This window comes from Liolophura sinensis, chromosome 8, assembly GCF_032854445.1.
Source record: "Liolophura sinensis isolate JHLJ2023 chromosome 8, CUHK_Ljap_v2, whole genome shotgun sequence".
Lineage (NCBI taxonomy): Eukaryota > Metazoa > Mollusca > Polyplacophora > Chitonida > Chitonidae > Liolophura > Liolophura sinensis.
Genome location: NC_088302.1, coordinates 38,682,755 through 38,695,806, shown reverse-complemented (window position 1 = coordinate 38,695,806; position 13,052 = coordinate 38,682,755). Strand labels below are relative to the sequence as shown.

Genomic DNA, 13,052 nt, shown 5'->3' with positions numbered 1-13,052 from the left:
AAAAGAAGAATTACAAAACCGTATCCAGGTTGCAGGGCCTAAAATGCCCTCAGCAACTGAGAAGCCGCGACAAAGACGTCGTCCTTCATACTGTAGTTGCTATATTCATGCAGCAAATGCAAACGGTGTGCTGTTTATGCCAGGATTTAGCATGCAGAACATCTATGCATTAGCAGATTGACCAGTGTAGATATTAAACGCTTTTGAAATACTGTTTCATTAATATCCAGTCTACTTATATACAGCCAGCTGTGTTGATTAATCTGTAGGCTATACATTACTTATTAGCTCTGTATAATTCATCATGAATTCGGTTACACAATAGACTACGTCAAAACCATTATTACTGCTAAGAAAAGTAAGAGAAGGTCACTATCACATATATAGCCTTAATTTGTAGGCTTTACTTAAATGTTGCCTTGAAAAGTTATTGCATGTTCCCGTCTTTGATTTCAAAGCACGTCCGTGTGATGTACGGGTAATACGTACATGTATACATGTACACACCTTGATCGATCAAGCTTCATTTTACTTCATTATAATAAATAATATACACGCATGTACTTACAAACCACTATATTCACATGAAAAAAAACTGAATTTAATATAAATTTTGTTGATATCTTATATACCTTCGACAGATTTTAAAAAGTGATATAGGCCCTAGGCCTATACATTCTTACAATCGACAAGAACGTCTGTCTAGCACAGTTATGGGGGACGATATAATTTGTGAGAGTAGGTTATCGAATGGCATGTCCTACAGATTCGTTCCCATCGGAACCAGTGCCGGCTACTGTGTGACGTCATACATTATTAGCTTTAATAATACATTATTATTATTATTATTATGATCGGGGCAAAAATGCGATCAGAGTATTTTGAAAATAGGTCTCTGATCGATAAGCTGACTGCCTTTCAACATAGTGTGGAACCCCGAACAAATTAAATTAATTGATTTAATATTGTTGCAATTTTGTACATTTAAAACGAAAAATAAAGTATTATGCCGTATCGCGAAATAGCCATCGGCTCTTTAGAAATTTTATTTTGGGTATACAGTGGAGCATATAAATGAACATCTATAGATACGTGTTTCCCCCGACAAAATTGGTTGTTCACCTATGTATTATTAGGCCAAATATTTTATGCACAAGAATGTTGTTGAATCATGGCCTTCCAAAACTCATAGGACAACTTATAATTTTAGTTTCCAAATGTAGTCTATTTCATACGACAATCTGAAAAGCCAGAGCTTCATCTCGGGGCTTACTTGGTAGTCCCTGGGCTGTGTAATTAATCAATATAATTATAAAACCAAATATTTATCATATTATTTTCTGTAGAAATGAACGTTGTTTATTTTATGCACCGACACACACAAACACACACAAAGAATATACAGATACAGCCGTATTCTCATATATAAATATATATACGAGAATACCGCTGTAAAACGCCCGAACTTCACCGTCAGGCTAATTAAGTGAAATTTTATGCGTTTTTTTTATGTACATATTACATGCGTCACTGTCGATACGACTGTCTATGAGTATTCGCCAGTGACAGAACGTGGAGATGACCGGAAATGGAAATATATATGAATGATCTTTGAACAGCTCGCGATTGACTTTCAACATGGCCATACATAGCAGCAGCGGGAAGGTTGAGTTATACAGACGGTCCATATATGGGCAATAGACCGGGGTCAGCCCGCCACACCTACATATGGCAGTCAGTAAACAGTGTGCAGGCGAACTCTACAGACGTACGTACGATCTCCCGCTCGGTAAGCAGAATACATCATTTGTGATTTACTCTAGCTTTGTCTCTTCAGTTACAGCGGAGGTTTAAAACTGCATGTCTTAGTGATGTTTTAATTTAGGAGATTTTGCGGTTTAGACGATAGAGTAAATTTCCAAGACGAAATGTTGCATTCCCGCAAAGGCGGGTTTCTTTGATTAGACGATGTCCCCCATATTACAACTCTCGCTTGGCCTCAGCTATCACCACTTTGATGCGATCTCATCATTTAATCAACCTCTGCTTTTTGTACCCCTTTCTGCATATTTGTGGTTCGACAACACAGATGAGGGTGTAAGGCAGGTGGTGATCGTTGATGTAGGGTAGGGAAGATGGAGCACAGAACTTGTAGACTTCATTTGAACTTTCGCTTGACATGATTGATCGACGCATATGTACGCATATTGCGCCGTGTACAGTAACTGAACACAATGTACCCCTATACCATATATAGGCAGTGGGGATATCTCACCCCATGTGAGACAAGGCAATTCACACTGGCAAAGATACACACACACACACAGATGGAAAAGTTTGCTGTGTCTGAATGGAACAACACACTGGTGACTTCTCACATGCAGCAGGCCACAGTCTCAGACATGCTTCTTTCAAGCTGGCATACATGTAGTTGATGAGAACATGTAAGAACTCTGTCATTGCATACCACTGCATCCAGTGAGTTCATGTTAACCGTAAAATTTAGATGCACATTGATAAACTGCTTCGAGGGATATGTTTTGCTGTTGTTTACGGTTTAGTGATGTCCAGATAATAATTCTGTATATTTGAAACTGGTAGTGATGGATGAAATTAACTCGCTGGATGGTTAAGGGTGCATTGTTTTGAACAGATGTGATCTGTCTGTTGATTTTGTCGTCTACAAGAAATGATGACACCGAGCAGTTGATAGAGTACAGGTGAAGTCGCAGCAGTTGCACCAAACTGAATATATTTGTTTTATGTGAGGACATATTTTGTTAAAATGTGACAGATGCTGAAATGAGCATGATGGCCTTGTTTAAACTTTCCAGTATAACATTCACTTCATCAACTGTTGATCTTTTGCAAGACAACTCTACCTGACAAAATGTATCGCCTTTCACTCCATGGTCTTAGTATATACAGGTACACATATGCTCAGTTGAATGAACATATCATTACATGAAACTCTCTGAAAATAGATGAGTAATGTCTAAATTTGGGGCTGGGAGGTTTGGTTGTTTATTTTAGAAAATGTCGGTTATTTATAAGGTTAGAACTGCCCTGGATTCGTCCATCTTTTTTCTTTTTTTTTTTTTTTCAGGCCATTGTCTTACTCTGCTGATTAATTTCAGTGTACATTTAAAGATTGGCACACATGTATCTATGTATTAGAGAGACAATGCCGATAACTGTGCAGTACATACTGTATTGTTTTCAAAACGTTGCACATGTATATACCGTTGTGTAGATGTGCTGCATTTAGGGACCGACAAACTCGTATTGCATTGAGAAACAACCACACCTCTGTAAATTATTGGGCAGTAACGTAACTTGTGTTATTCTAAACCTAGCCTAGTATTAATGGGAAACTTGGATGGTCTGTTATTAAGTAAAGGTGTGCTTGTTACAGGAAATTTGTGACCAGAGTTATTTGTGTAATGTAAAAGTAAATTATATAGCAACTTTCCATTAAACTTTACATAAATTCAGTTTGTTGTAATTTTTGCGATTTTGTTAGTATTAATGCCTGTGAGAGCATCTGTTTTAAAAACAACAGGAGACAAATCATTTAAACTACATACATTGTATATATATGGCTAAGATATATTACAATGCATGACCTGTAACAATGCCTATAGTGTGTTCCGTGACCTTTGACTTGTTACATGTAGTAATATATGTGCATATTTAAACATGTCAAAATGACCCCCTGATTGTGTCTGGTCAGATCTCTATCATCAGCAAAGTGGGCCTATATTGTCTCAAGTAAAGTGTGTAGTTGATGAATCAGTCACCAAAACAATTAATGCGTCAAGATTAAAGCACCCACAGTACAAAATTAGGATGAAGGAGAAATGATCTTCATATATATCGCCTAAAATGTCATCCATGGCTAAAGTACTTATTTTACCTGATTATGACAGTGGTGTTTTGAGGTTTGTTTGTAAACTTGCAAGGTATTGTGAACTACTGGAAAAATGAAAGGTATAGCACCATAAGTAATATTTTATGGCGTCCAACAAAAATGCATTTTGTTGGACAAATTTTTAGGGCATACACAGCAATTTTATTTTCTTATACATATTTTTTTACAACTGTACAGGTAGCTACAGAAAGCAATAAGAATTTCTCATATTTCACTAACAATTTTTTTGCAGATGTATCAGGTTTTGTTTTAGTGACATTTAGACGTTGGCACAGCAGTACACAGGACAAAGCATTGCTTATGGATTTACAACTTTGTTTTATTGTCACGACATTTCGAAGCGGATGATGATGTTAGTATCTGCATCGAAAAGTCGTGACAATAAACCAAGAAGTTGTAAATCCATAAGCAATGCCGTGTCCAGCTTTTTTATGAGTTTACCCTAGTATTGACACAGACTTACATATATAGTCCGGGTAAAGCTATGACCCAGATGACTAAACTTAATGGTGTTTCCTGTAGATACCATTATCTCTTTCCTGAATGGTCCTTGTGTTACTTCATGCACTAACTGGTCTCCGTGTTATAGGTATTCAGGAGCTACTGCTTAGCTGGACACTGGAAACTAACCGTGCAGCTGAACTTCATAAAAAATCAAAAAGAGAAATAAATTTTGTTCTCTATTGCTTGAATAGTTGTAACTTCATTCAGTAGTCTGTTTTATAATAAGGTACATGTGTGTCATTGTTGAAGTTGCCGGTATTCCTTGATAGAAAAGTATTAAAATGTTTGGACAAAACCAATAATAAGTTGTGGAAAGTAAGAAAGCGTATTAATTATGAAACAGCTTAGGCACCAGATGTTCAGTGTGTTTTAAAAGTGTAGTGTACATGTACACATAAGTCCAAATAAAATTTACTTCTTCTCTTTTTAAAAATGGCACTTAAATATATTATGAAGTGCACAATACATCACTACATGACAGGTGCATACATGCAGTGATTAAGCCTCCACTTCTGAGTAATTGTCATTTGAGATGCATACCAATACAGTCATTTAATTGCGATCTCCAATTTAAATATGCATTATTCATATATTCACCAAGTGCGCAAATTAAATTCATGCTTGATAAATTTGCCACTTTGACCTTAAATATTTTAGAACTGCTATTTGAGGCCTGTAAAAAGTTTTTTAATTAAGAACAGTCAGGCTTTTGGAGCTTATTTAAAATGTCCTGTTGGTCTATTGCCATGATGTGGCTGAAGTGTAACCGAGGTGGTGTTAAGCCATAATCATTCATTCATTCATCCATGTAGTATGCAAGTATTGCAGTGTTATAACAGACAAGCTTCATGTACCCTATTTCCTCAACGTATTCGCATTTGAAATCTAACTTTCAGTGCAACTTATGCGCATTTTTAATTTAATTCAGAAGGCAAAACCAAATTGGTTGGATTGGCAAGTTTCAAGGCTGCACAAAAAGTATGATTTTATCAGTCTGCACAGAATAATGCCTAAACACGTAGCAAACATGCAAAAAGGTTGAAGAATTACAGTAGTATACAAACATCATACCATCTCAGCAGATAACATATAGTACCTATTAAAATTGCATATGCATGTGTATAAATCCTACATGTAGGTATTAATTATGGAATAGCTAATGAGACGGGTGCATGAGTCAGTGTAAACTGCATGAATTAATTCTGGTACGTTAATCCGTCAAGGCACAGGTCTGTGTGTTATGAAGGTGACCTTTAACCAGGTGTAAAGGGCTTCGCACGTGACAATCTGATTACAGGTGTTCCTGTGGAGGTACCCGATTCATGGTGTGTGGGGGTGTGTCCCATACAGTTACATGTAACACTTCAGATAGTGCAAAAGTGCTGTATAATTAGTGCTTATCTCCAACTCAATTAGTGGAAAGGTCTGCAGCAACCTGCGGATGGTCATGGATTTTGCCCTGGTTTCCTCCCAACATAATGCTGACCGCCATCGTATAAGTGAAATATTCTTGAGTATGGCGTAAAACACTAATGAAATAAATAAACAAATCCAACAGAATTATCCTTCAGTGTGATAGGCAACATGTGATGTGGTTTGGAACATGTTTGTCCAGATACATACAAATATGTTACGCTCTGAGCAACCAACATTAATTGCTTTTGCAGAAAAGTTCAGGGTATTCATGAAATAGATAAGGTGTATCCACAGGATGTACCTGTTCATGGCTTTCCAAAACCAGAAGTCATTATTGTCATGATAAGAACAACGCTGAAGCCCTTGTGATGATCAGATTGGTCACTTAATAAAGTTACTCATGTCTGAGGCCACAAGATTGCTCCAATCTTTAATAAACTGTTGGCATTTAATAATCCAGAGTACCTTTGTCAAACCTGATGTTTCGTATGTCTTTGCAGTTACGCTATCTGTTTAGGCCATTGAAACTTGTGGGGTTTTGTTTTTTTTCTAAAAAATGCCAGCAGGCTGGCTGTCTGTTTTCATTATACTCTATCACACCATGAGGTTCTGTTAAGAAGGATCTGCATAGGGAATATTAGCTTCATTGTATGTTTTAGGAAACAGGCTACAAACAAGACAGTAAAGTAATATTTTTGTGGAGGAAGCTGCAAGCTACACAAAAACAAGGAAATGTTGAAAAAACAAGTGCAATTAAGATCAAATGTTGTGTGTGATAAAATTGCATAAGGGGAAACAATGAAAGGCCTGTAGTTGGCCTTATTGTTTAGATGACATTTGCTGTACTGACCTCATTGATCAATGCCCTGGAAGCATTGTCACCAAATCCTTGAATAAAATCAATACTTTGTAACATTTGTAATTAATGGCCAATGATATTATTGAACAGTTCCCAGTATTGGTATAACCAGAACAGGTTTTTATTGGTAATGGTGTAACACTGAAACAGAAGTGAACCACTACGTGCATATTTGCTATACATGTATATTTTTTGGTTTTTGTGTTCCATGCATCTTTAATGGTGCACTAGTTACTGTCAGACCATACATGTACATGCCCTGGAAGATTTGTAGCATGTGTGTGAAGGCAGATATCTCCTAAAGCTTATCCACTGTACAGGAAGAGCATATTCACACTGCCTTAGTTATCAGTGTTGAAATGTCAGATATAGATAGAGGCATGGCTTATGTAAACAGCACCTTGACATTCCTCACTAACTAGCCTGGTTACAGCATCATCAACTACTTCAGTAAGCTCGACCCATATTAGCATCCCAGGACAACCATTTTGGAGACAAGTGCAGTGTGGTTAGAGGAGGGTCAGGTCTGGTATAAGGCAACACCAACTTTATTTCGTGTTTAACAGGCGAGCTGACAGGAAAAAATCTCAAAATTGAAGAAAAAATCTGAAAATCCGGCTTTTTTCCTTGTTCAGTCTTGAGATTTTTATGATTTTTCTGTTTTTTGAAGCTTTCTAATTCTGTTTATGTGCCTTCAACAGGAACGATTTGATGGGACAGTGCACATTCCCACAGCTTAGAAGATTTATTTTTATATTCTCAGACAACCTTGGATAAAAATTTCTTCTGCTCATGAAACAACTATTTATGATGGCAGAGCATATTTTATTTCTTACAGGATGTAATAATTTTTTGTCAGGAGAGGAAAATTTACTAGGTTTTGACACTGTCATTTTGTTATTCTTAAGAGGACGTTTAAACATTGAAGAAGCCTGTTTCATGTTTTAAAGAGATTTTCAGGTTTTTGCATCAGTGTAGACTTTTTTTGTATATGTAAAAGTATTACTTTGGTTTCTAAATTAGTGTGTTGACTTTCTGTGATGTCAGAATAATGGCTACTACTCCCAATGTACCATGTAGGGCGCTAGTGTTGAAAGGGTCATGGAGAGCAGACAAGTAACAGAGCATGGCAAAGTGTAATTAATATTGTTAGTATGCTTAATATTGTTTTTAAATAGATAAAATTTAACATGAAGTGAAGTCTTTACTTTTAATCTAACACGCAGGGATCAAAATTCATTCAGCTTGTCAGACTGAGTGAATCAGAGGCCAGTGGAATTTTGGTACAGTTAGTAGAGTTGTTAAACAAACACTGGTACAACTATCAATTACAACTGACCCTAGCCACATTTATGAACAATCCTCTACAATATGGCTTCTGCTAGATATTGTTGATGTAGATAAAAATAAATTGTAGAACAGTTTAACAATATTTTCCGTTATTTAAATGAAGGACTAGCTAATATCGAGCATCAGCAGATTTCAGAAGACACTGGTAATATTGGACAGCAACAATTTGTACTTGATTTTGACCCTGTAAATGACAGATATTTTAGATTTGCTAAATGATACATGCTTATGATGTGGCTTAGTGCCAATATTACCTAATTCACTTTCCAACTGATGGGCCTACACGGTAAAATATTAATTTGATTTATGCTAATATGTGACCGTTAAAGTTAGCTTTAAATATATGAACCTTATACTGTAAATGTCATAATGACCTAAAATTTTACCCATGACTGCTTACTTTTCCTGATTCTTTTATGCATAGCTTTGTCCTTTCGGGGTCACATTGCATAATTATCAAGCGGTCAGCGTGCACGTGATCTTCAAAGAAAGTAGTCCCGGGTTATAAAACCCATGGACCACACACAGCCGCCGTCTTTTGAAACCAATCCTCTGTGGTCAGAAACCAGGGAGGGAAGAACCACATCCTGGTACATCCATATATGGTTATGTATCAACATAAGACTCTTTGATGGTTCAACATAATATGTATAATCAAGTTCCATGGTATGGAACAATCCTGGGTGGGTTTGACGCCACAAGACCTTGTTTGCTAAAAGAATCCCTCTCATCCGGCACATCAAAGATGCTGGCGTGAGAGTGGGGAATTATGAAAGGGAGGTGTTTTGAGGTGTGTTTGGAAGGTAGGTGATAAAATGTGAGTTTCGGCACAGAAATTATCAAATATTTTATTACATTTATTTGCTTGTAAATATGTAAATTTGAGCAAAAACTTAGGTCATTTGCAGTACTTCCAAGTATAAAGTGAATAATGATCTGTACAGTTACAGAACTTAGAGGAGCCTCCCACCAATGTGAGTTCAACTCATGCTGGCTTCCATTCCGGTCATACGTGGAAAGGTCTGCCTGCAACCTGCAGATGGTCGTGGGTTTCCTGCGGGCTCTGCTCGCTTTCCTTCCACCATAATGCTGGCCACCATTGTATAAGTGATATATTCTTGAGTAGGGCATAAAACACCAGTCAAATAAATAAATAAATAAATAAATACAATGTATTGCAATAAATCAATATGAAATTAAACTTTTACATAACACAAGCAATTAAATGTTGGTCTTGACTTCTCCTTTTTGACCTATTTCAACACCTTAATCAGGAGATCAATGTTTATGTGCATATGTGTCAGTTTTCTGAAATACATTGTATATTTAGTATGTGTGGTGGAACATAACTTGCCTGGGGCTGTAACAAAATACTACGTGGCAGTGATTTACCGTCTGTGTCAAGGCATTCTGTTAATGGTGCATATAAACTTGTAAACTGGTGAAAAACACATAGTTAAAGTGGTAGAGCCGGCTGAAGATATGGAGTTAATTGAGGTCATGATTCTGTGGATTATTTCCCTGCTGTGCAATGTGGTGAAGTGAACGGTTAAAATTGCAGGAATTTATGTTACAGGCCAAGTAGAAAATTTGTTTGTTTAACTTCAGAATACAAGTTACATATTCTCAAGTGCACTGTGCATATACATGTAAGCATTAAAAATTGAAGATTTTGTGTTCACCTACAAACACAAGATGATTATACTTAATAAATGAAACTTCAGAATTGTGCATACATTGCAGAATTTCTCCATATAAATACAATTACTTCCCCTTGCATGAATTTATAGAGACTTTGTTTAAGTGATGATTTGGTTTAAGTGATGTTATGATGACCTTACATAAGTACACTGTATATGGAGATGAAAGATGGATTATGTGTGTGTATTGTTTTGAAAATGTCTCAGAATAATGAAATGAAATGGTTCTTTGGGCAGTGTCATTCGAGGTTTCTGAATATAGATACATCCTCAGGTAAAGCATTGATTTGTGGGGCTGTGTGAGGACCCTAAATCATTGTCTTTCAGATTGTAAGGTTTTATATCCTGTGCTAAGCCATGAGTGTCAGGATTTTGTCCTTAATTGAGCATTTTTGCACAACCTTTACAGCTTGTTCAGATTTCGGTATATTTCAAGAAATATGCTTGCGTAGTATACAAGTAGTTTGGGATGTTTATTGTCTTGTAGTAAGATTTTATGGTCACTTGGTGTGCTGTTGGCTTGAGTCACTTGGACATTAGGCTTCATGTGCCCACTTGTACATCTATAGATGTGTGTACTACCCATTGATACATGTAAATATTGTACCACTTAGAAGCCTTCTTTTTTATTGGCTGGGCATACAGACGCTAACTTGTCATATGACCATGGGCTTTTGACCTTACAGTATGTTCAGGTACATGCATTGTCAGATATCAGATAAAATCGGCTTTCACTGGATAGCAACAGTCACATGTAAATCCTTGTATGTGTCTGCTGACTGGGTTATCTCTCTTTGTTTGGTTGTGAAAAAAATTATCATATCACAGAAACAATTTGCCTATACATGTACATCAGTGTTCTGAGCTGATCTGATGGGTCTTCTACATGGTAAATTTATTGTATGTTGACAGGATACGGAACTATATGGTGTACGTAACCCTCTTGGCTGACTGACACCATATAGTTCAGTGTCCTGTCACTGGGTAACCATGTAATTATTAGTACAGCATACATTTACATGTGCTTGCAGAATTCCAAAGAAAGTAGGGATCACATTAGTATTTCTTTAAACATGCTGATGTGTGAATGAAAAAGGAATCCAGTTATGTGTAGATTGTGCCTGCCTCGTATTTATTTATTTGATTGGTGTTTTACGCCGTACTCAAGAATATTTCACTTATACGACGGCGGCCAGCATTATGGTGGGTGGAAACCGCGCAGAGCCCGGGGGAAACCCACTTACAGCCGGAGAGGAAGCCAGCATGAGCTGGACTTGAACTCACAGCGACCGCATTGGTGAGAGGCTCCTGGGTCATTACGCTGCGCTAGCACGCTAACCGACTGAGCCACGGAGGCCCTCGCCTGCCTCGTAAGTGGTAGATGCTGGATTCATTTCTGAATCCAGTCCTAAGTAAGACTTTAACATCAGTAATCCTGGTACTACATGTACTTCGGTGCTCAGTTTAAGAGGATTAGCCCAACCACTGGTCTGCACTGTCAGTATAATGTTATTTGGTGAAGCGTTGTTGTAGTGTCTTCAGCATGGCGTTCCAGTGAGGGAGCACTATGTTAATATGTCGACATTGAGTCCTGCCTCTTACAAGAAAATACTATTGTAGTAGGGCTGAAATAATGTTGAAAGCTACCTTAAACTTAAGAAAGAAACAAACAGAAGGAAACAGTGCTCATACATGTAGATATTCCCATTTAGCTGTTGTCCATGTGCAGCATAGATTTGTGTTTGCCTCGGACAAAACTATAGTAACAATACAGAAAGAGTTGTCACTTGATTGATGCACCCTAATAATTTCAGGAATTGATTTCTGCATATTTCAGTATGTTATAGAATGTTACGTTTAAGATCACTTTAATGTTTAGTTTATAAAATACATCTGTAGTGCATGCTTACATGTAGGTCAACAAAACGTAAATAAGTGGAAGAAGCCCTTGGTGGAAGGGAAAAGTGGAATAAGTGGAAGGACACTAAAAGTAGGTGTAGAGGCAGGGTACATGGAAGCTGCATGTACCTGTACTTTTAGAAGCATTGTCTTCTCTTACAATGTCATCTGAGGAGTTGAGAGTGGAGAGATAAAGGGATATATGTATATAAGGCACTACGTGTAGTTGATACACAGATTGATACGGTAAAATAGCATTAAAAGTTAGAAATCTGAGACAAACTGTATCGTCCCTGTGTACATGTAGTTATACAAGTATACATATTGTATATATACCATGTATTGTATATCTAGTTGTAAGTGGACATAGCCTGGATTCACTGAAGTAATAGACACACATTATAACCTATTACATGTATAACAGTGGGCTCCATTTTATAATTGTACATTTACTGGGTGTACCCTCAACACCAGCCTAGCTCTTTGCGCATACATGCATGTAGACACTTGGGCATGTTGTCACTTCTCAGGCGATCTATAAACAAATCAAATAATTTCAAGTTCAGTTTGACCTATAGATGCGTGTTAGGATTGTCCAGCTATTTCAACTTTCCTCTGACTTGAAACATTTTATTGTGAAAAGGGTAATTTTGCAATGAATTTATATATATGTACAAAATTTAAAGCCTGACAAACTGGCTTGAATATTTAAAGCCTGTGTTGCATCAGGACTGGTTGGGGGGCGGGGTGAACTGTCAGAGTCTGATGTTTAGTGATCCACCATGTGATTAGTTAGTTAGTTGACAGGGGGGAGTGGATATAGCCTGTAGCTATAATCAGGGTCACACTAACCCTCTGACTTCCTCTACACACAGACAAACAGCAAGTAAGTATTGCTCAGTGGACTCTGTTAACTTTTCTTTCTATAGAGTGCATTTTGCAAACATGGTTCAAATTGAACCAAAACATGTTTCAAATTGAACCATAGGTCTGGCTTGAGATTAACTTCTGTGTACATACAGGTAGTCAGGTAAATCTGGCTTTGTGAGAGCACCTGTTAAGACTGCACGTTTGTTACGATGAAGAGTTGCTGGATAGATCTGGACTAGATAATGTTAGGAGTCCTGTATTTTACTTTATTTATGTCATTTATTTATTTATTTATTTGATTGGTGTTTTATGCGTACTCTAGAATATTTCACTCATAAAACGGCAGCCAGCATTATTGTGGGAGGAAACCGAGCAGAAGGGTAAACCCATGAAAATCCGCAAGTTGCTGGCAGGCTATTTTACTTTATTTATTTGATTGGTGTTTTACACCGTACTCTAGAATATTTCACTCATACGACGGTAGCCAGCATTATGGTGAGAGGAAACCTGGCAGAGAGGGAAA

General features: G+C 37.2%; 1 protein-coding gene across 4 annotated transcripts in view; it reads left to right on the top strand.

The window, feature by feature from the left end:
• The first annotated feature begins 1,670 nt into the window (after positions 1–1,670).
• LOC135472271 (thymosin beta-like) overlaps positions 1,671–13,052 on the top strand; it is a 32,307-nt gene continuing 20,925 nt past the window's right edge. For 3 of the 4 annotated variants that reach the window (XM_064751704.1, XM_064751703.1, XM_064751699.1), the window contains exon 1: positions 1,671–1,789. The gene's annotated coding sequence lies outside the window, so the exon portion shown is untranslated. Of the gene's footprint in view, positions 1,790–12,476; positions 12,546–13,052 lie in introns of those variants that run through there. The other variant, XM_064751702.1, reaches the window with a different exon arrangement.